At 44.6% G+C, this 6941-nt stretch overlaps 1 pseudogene; it reads left to right on the forward strand.

Moving 5' to 3' along the window:
• Positions 1–486: 486 nt before the first annotated feature.
• LOC123484336 lies at positions 487–5541 on the forward strand (annotated as a pseudogene).
• Positions 5542–6941: the final 1400 nt, after the last annotated feature.

The raw sequence follows: 6941 nt of genomic DNA on the forward strand, positions 1-6941 counted from the left end.
CAAATATTATATCTGTTTGGGCTTCTTGCGGTCAATTTGCAGTCCACAAATTATTTGTAATTATGTTCCGGCCCCCTGACCATCCACTCGGAAGAAAAAACTTGGCCGCAGCTGAATCTAGTTGATGATCCCTGGTCCAGATTCCAGTAATAGTTCAAACATTTGCATTGCAAATGCTGTGATATTGTGTATACATGTAGCTAAGGTGTTTTCACCTGAAAAATAACTGTTGAAGTCATCGCGGGCTCCCTCCTCTCCAAATCTGTCTATTGATATAGCTCTTGAGGTAGTACAGCTTGCGTCCCAAATAGCACCCTATAAAGTGCACTACTTTTGACCAGGGTCCATAAGGTGCTACTTGGGATCGCAGGCTAAGAGTCAGTGTAGGAGGAATACTTCCTTACCCTTACCACACAGGTAAGTCATTGTGAATGGGATTGGCTTGCTTGCTAAACAGTATTTATTTCTATTGTCTTTCTGTTGTAGCCACGGGAACAAGGAAGTGTTTTCCTGCCTGGGAATCCAGCTGGCGGTAAACTTCTTCCTGGACAGAGGTCATACTGATATCACCGTGTTTGTTCCCTCATGGAGGAAGGAGCAGCCTAGACCAGATGTCCCCATCACAGGTGAAGATGTTGGGAATGCACCGCCCGGCCCAGGGCCCGAAGTCTACTTCCTTCTCTGTATCACACAATAGCCCTCATTGTATTGAATACAGTTTCCTCCTCAAGCCATCCCACTGGGCACAGACGTCATTTCAACGTTTGTTTTGATTTGGTTGAGTTGTCAACTAACGTGAATTCATTGTGAAATCAACAAAACATTTCACCATGTCATTGGATTTGGTTAAAAGTTGGGTAAAAAAAAAAAACACAATGACTTTTTGCAAATCCAATCAGTTTTTCCATGTTGATTCAACATCATCACATGAATTATTTTGTTGAATTGACGTGGAAACAATGTTGATTCAACCTGTTTTTGCCCAGTGGGATAAAGTTGGGCGGACATTTGTTTTAGACACTCAATAGAACATATGTTATTTTAATCAGAGATGGCACATAGAGTATATTTAAGCAATAAGGCCCGAGGGGGTGTGGTATATGGCCAATATACCACTGACTAAGGGCTGGTCCTAGGCAAAACGCAACACAGAGTTGTATATTGGCCATATACCACAAACCCATGAGGTGCCTTATTGCTATTATAAACTGGTTACCAATGTAATTAGAGCAGTAAAAATAAATGTTTTGTCATACCTGTGGTATATGGGCTGATATACCATAGCTTTCAGCCAATCAGCATTCAGGGCTCGAACCACCTAGTTTCTAATATGTAATACGCTATGTGATATGTTGACTTCAGGAAATATGCATACAAGCACAATGTTCGAGTAGAGAGCGTGTGTCTTTGATCAGCAAAGGTCAAATTGTTTTTCATGTGTGAGCAAAAAACAGTTTGGCGTTTGGCCTTGTTTGGCTTTTGTCAGTGGCTGAACTTGAGATCAGATCAGGGGTCAAAGGTGACTGTGGGAAGTGAGAGCATGGGGGAAAACCCAACACTGATATTTTTTGTTTCCAAATGGCAACCCTTGCTGATCTTTATCTCCTAACTACGTCTCTCATGTTCAGCTGATTAAACTAGGGACTTTTATCATGGTGCTTTATCACTTCCTTCAGTAGCATGTAAAAACCACCTTCTCAAGATGAGCTTGGCTGACCTAGTTACTGTGAATTAGAGGCCTTTACTGGTCCAAAAAGTTGGGCCTGGGGCTTTCCTATCTGGAACCGATATGCACAAATAATCTTTTTAAATATAGAGACCCGTTCCGAACGGGCCCGGCGACAACTAGACCGTTCGTATAGACCTGGTCGGATCCAGACCCGATTCGAGTGATGGAAGCAGCAGAAAAGTCATTTTTTAAGCTACTTTGTTACCCGGAGCTGATAAAGCGCGAGGGGGAGAGGAGAAAGAGAGAGAGCCTCTAGTGGTGCTGTGTGTGTAGGGAGAGGAGGTAGAGTCCTGTAGCAGTGTTGTGTGTGTAGGGAGGAGGAGGTAGAGTCCCTGTAGCAGTGTTGTGTGTGTAGGGAGAGGAGAGTAGGCTACTGTGAGTGTGAGCGAAAGGACACGGAACAGGGAGGAGGGTGTGGAGAGACGAGAAACAGCAACCAACTTAAGCTTACTCGCGCTATAGTAGACTAATAGCTGCCATAGCTAGGTTATTTATCATCCAATATGATTAAGTAGTACCTGTCTTGACTGCATCAAACCGGAGAAGCTTAGTTAAGCTAGCTAGCTAGGCTAATTGAGGCTGCATGTACTTTCTCATCATATATCATCCAATATGATTAAGTAGTACCTGTCTTTACTTCATAAAACCGGGAGAAGCTAGTTAGCTAGCTAGCTAGGCTAATTGAGGCTGCATGTACTTTCTCATCATATATCATCCAATATGATTAAGTAGTACATGTCTTGACTGCATCAAACCGGGAGAAGCTAGTTAAGCTAGCTAGCTAGGCTAATTGAGGCTGCATGTACTTTCTCATCATATATCATCCGATATGATTAAGTAGTACCTGTCTTTACTTCATAAAACCGGGAGAAGCTAGTTAAGCTAGCTAGCTAGGCTAATTGAGGCTGCATGTACTTTCTCATCATATATCATCCAATATGATTAAGTAGTACATGTCTTTACTTCATAAAACCGGGAGAAGCTAGTTAAGCTAGCTAGCTAGGCTAATTGAGGCTGCATGTACTTTCTCATCATATATCATCCAATATGATTAAGTAGTACCTGTCTTGACTGCATCAAACTGGGAGAAGCTAGTTAGCTAGCTAGCTAGGCTAATTGAGGCTGCATGTACTTTCTCATCCTACACAGGTACAAACAACAACAACAACTCCATTCAGAATATTAAGTAGCAGCCTACCTGTTGGCTCTTGGTCGTTGTAGCCTGTCCTTCTCCTTTAACTTTTAATTCTGTCATTTTAATTCCATCTTCCATTGATCAGATATCTCCTAACTTTTGCCCCACATGGAGGCTCTATGACTGTAGCTTTTTGGCGCTTTGATGACATGATTGGCCAACAACAACAACAAGCTACACGCTCCACTCCTGTGAAAAGCAAAGAGCAGCAGCATAAATTATACAATTTCTCTCTCTTAAGTAATACTTAATTGATGATTAACTAATTCAATAGTTATCTAATGTTAGTATTTTTCTCTGTTTCTAAAGAACAACACATTTTGCGTGAGCTGGAGAGGAAGAAGATCGTGGTGTTCACCCCTTCGCGGCGGGTAGCGGGGCAAACGGGTGGTCTGCTATGATGATCGCTTCATCGTCAAGCGGTGCATGAGTCCGACGGCATCATCGTGTGCAACGACACCTACCGTGACCTTCAGGGCGAGAGGCAGGAGGAAGCGCTTCATTGAGGAGAGAGGCTACTCATGTACTCGCTTCGTCAATGACAAGTAAGTCTTGTTGTAGCTTACTATTAACACTGAAATACACACAGTGGACAATGCAAATAGTCTGGGTAGCCAGTGATTAGCTGTTCAGGAGTCTTATGGCTTGTGGGTAGAAGCTGTTAAGAAGCCTTTTGACCTAGACTTGGCGCTCGGTATCGCTTGCGTGCGGTAGCAGAGAGAACAGTCTATGACTAGGGTGGCTGGAGTCTTTGACCATTTTTAGGGCCTTCCTCTGACACCGCCTCATCACTGAAGCTTGGCCCCAGTGATGTACTGGGCCGTACGCACTACCCTCTGTAGTGCCTTGTGGTCGGAGGCCGAGCAGTTGCCATACCAGGCGGTGATGCAACCAGTCAGGATGATCTCGATGGTGCAGCTGTCGAACATTTTGAGGATCTGGGGACCCATGCCAAATCTTTTCAGTCTCCTGAGGGGGAATAGGCTTTGTCGTGCCCTCTTCACGACTGTCTTGGTGTGTTTGGACCATGATAGTTTGTTGGTGATGTGGACACCAAGGAACTTGAAGCTCTCAACCTGTTCTAGTACAGCCCCGTCGATGAGAATGGGGGCGTGCTCAGTCCTCTTTTTTTTCTCCTGTAGTCCACAACTGTCATGAATAAGCCATTGCTTGATCGTATAACTTGTAAATATTTTATACTTATAAATCTGTATAACTGTACTACTGAGGTATGAAAAAGATGATGCATTATTGTTCATTAGCCACAGTGTAGTATGAATCTAAACTCTACACCCCCCTCTCTCAGGTTCATGCCCCCTGATGACCCTCTGGGTCGCCATGGTCCCACCCTGGAGAACTTTCTACGGAAGGTTCCTCGGTTACCACGGAAACAGCCATGTCCTTATGGTGAGGTCATATCTCTACTAGGGTCATCCTGTGGTTGACCTTACATATGGGTGGGGGGAACATTTGAAAAGAATGATTGACAAACGGACACCAATACCGTAATGGATGTAATAAATGGACTGTACTGGATGTGCTGAAACTCAACGGTACTAATGAACTCTTGTTTACATTTCATGAATCCAGGAAGGAAATGCACTTACGGATGAAGTGTAAATTCTACCACCCGAACGAGCCAATCAATCTAATCGGCTCTCTGGCTGACGAGCTGGGAGAAGGCCAAGCTGTCTTTATCACAACATAAACACCCCAACACAGGTGCTGGACCTGCCAATGGCCTTTCCCTGGAGAGAATACGGCTCAGAAACTGACCCTAGAACAGTGGAATGGCTCCCTGAAGAAAGGCCACATCAGTGAGAATGTGCTTCTGCTCAAGGGAAGCCATCGTTCCAGCCGGAGGTCCCCAGCCAAGAAGGACAAGTCCAACCGACACTTCATGACCGACCTGGACTCGGCAATGCCCAGTGGCTCTCACTCCCCGACCGACCTGGACTCGGCCCTGCCCAGTGGCTCTCAGGAGCGACTAGATTCTGGTCTTGGCTCCTTCGAGAGCCAAGCGTCTGACCCCTCCAGGGACCACTGTGACCGCTATGGGACGGCTGGGTACAGGAACTGCCAGTCCACCCCCAGTATGAGACAACAACTCTATTCCCTGCCTAGCAACCCACCTTGTAGCTGCGGCTCTCATCCTCCTCAGCCTTTACTGGGCCCCAGCGCAGGATACCAACAACATCACAGCAGGGGCCCAGCCAGCACCCACAACCCAGGCATGATAACCTACTACCCACCCTATTACCTCAACTATGGGGCACCAATGTATCCAGTTGATAAGCATCACTACAGCCACCCCAATGACTTCCAACAGCAGGGCAGTGCCCATCCTCCACAGCAGACCTACTGGTCCGATCCATTCGGGACTTATCCTCAGACTCTCCTTAGCGCTGCTCAGGAGGCGAAGCAGAGACACTGGCCCTTCCCCCAGACACAGCCCCACCCCCACGGGGAGGGCAGGGAGAGGGAGGAGGTCAGGAAGAAGCTGCTGGCCATCTTTCACCGCCGTCTGGTGGACAAGGCCATGGACATGTTCCCCCAGCTCATGGACCCACAGAGATTGGCTGCTGAGATCCTCACCCTGCAGTCTCAGGGCCTGTGATTGGCTCATGCTCTGGTCTGGTGGGGACTGGGAATTGTAGTTTTTTCAATTGAAAGAATCTCTTGTGGTAAAAACTGCAAGCTACTGTAAAGATCTGTGTTGTGTCCAAGGTTAAGTAGTGTTTTCCACTTTGGGGAAACATTGATCTTCCTACTGTATGTGCTGTGCCAAAGGTGTTCTTGCCACGTGTTTCAGGACCTGGGTTGCTTGTATTGCTTCCGATAGCGTGAAACCTGAGGCAATGGATTGTTGATGCAAATTGCATCTTTTGGGGGGGAAATAATTATTTCTAGACCATTGAATGTATGATGGGTAAATGAATGTATTTGAGAGCAATATTCTTACAGTATGCATGTACATATGTATGATGTAGTGTTCTAAGGTCTATGTATCAAGATGAGTTATGGCATAAAGAGTTTTATTTGTATTTTGTATTTATTATGGATCCCCATTAGCTGCTGCCTTGGCAACAGCTACTCTTCCCGGGTCCAGCAAAATTATGGCAGTTCATACAATTTTTAAAAAACATTACAAAACATTCACAGATTTCACAACACACTGTGTGCCCTCAGGCCCCTACTCCACCACTACCACATATCTACAGTACAAAATCCATGTGTACGTGTGTGTATAGTGCGTATGCTGTCGTGTGTGTGTATGCATGTGCCTGTGTTTGTGTTGCTTCACAGTCCCCGCTGTTCCATAAGGGGTATTTTATTGGCACTGTGTGCCATAATGGTGGGTCACAGCTCACTATCTAGCTAGTATGCTAGTGAAGTAGATGCCCTATGGGTCTTGTTTCTTTGAAGAACATTCAAGCTGGAATACGTACTTGGTGCTACTGCCACGTCCGGTTGACAACAACAAAGAAGTTACTTAAAACAACAAACACTGTTTTTTTCCCCCTCAGACATCATTGCACACGCAATAGAACAGCAGAATATGCATTGTGTTTGCCAGACGTTCCTCTCCTCTTTCATCAACAAAACAACAACAGTAACAGTGGTGCTGTTTCACCTTATGCGGATTCCAGCATTAATGTTCAGAGCAGTATAACGTATACATTTATGATAAAAAATATATTTTTATAGTACAAAAACATACACAAATATATCTAAAAGTCTAAAAATAAAAATACAATAAAAATATTTACAGTCAGAAGTAGAACAGTAGAAAAACGTTCTGATATTTGACACTATTTGGCACTATGTACTTGTTTTAAACTGTGTGCAGCAATGTGAGAACAGACCAGTGTGTATAATTCCAGATCATTGATTTGTGACAGGTTTAGTTCCCTGCAATGAGCTGTTGGTTTTTATTTTCTTCAGTGTACATGGAATTGTGGTATGGATACAGTCAATTAATAATTGCAGTGTTTATGTAATACATTTAATAAAACA

Source organism: Coregonus clupeaformis, unplaced genomic scaffold (assembly GCF_020615455.1).
Source record: "Coregonus clupeaformis isolate EN_2021a unplaced genomic scaffold, ASM2061545v1 scaf0277, whole genome shotgun sequence".
NCBI lineage: Eukaryota > Metazoa > Chordata > Actinopteri > Salmoniformes > Salmonidae > Coregonus > Coregonus clupeaformis.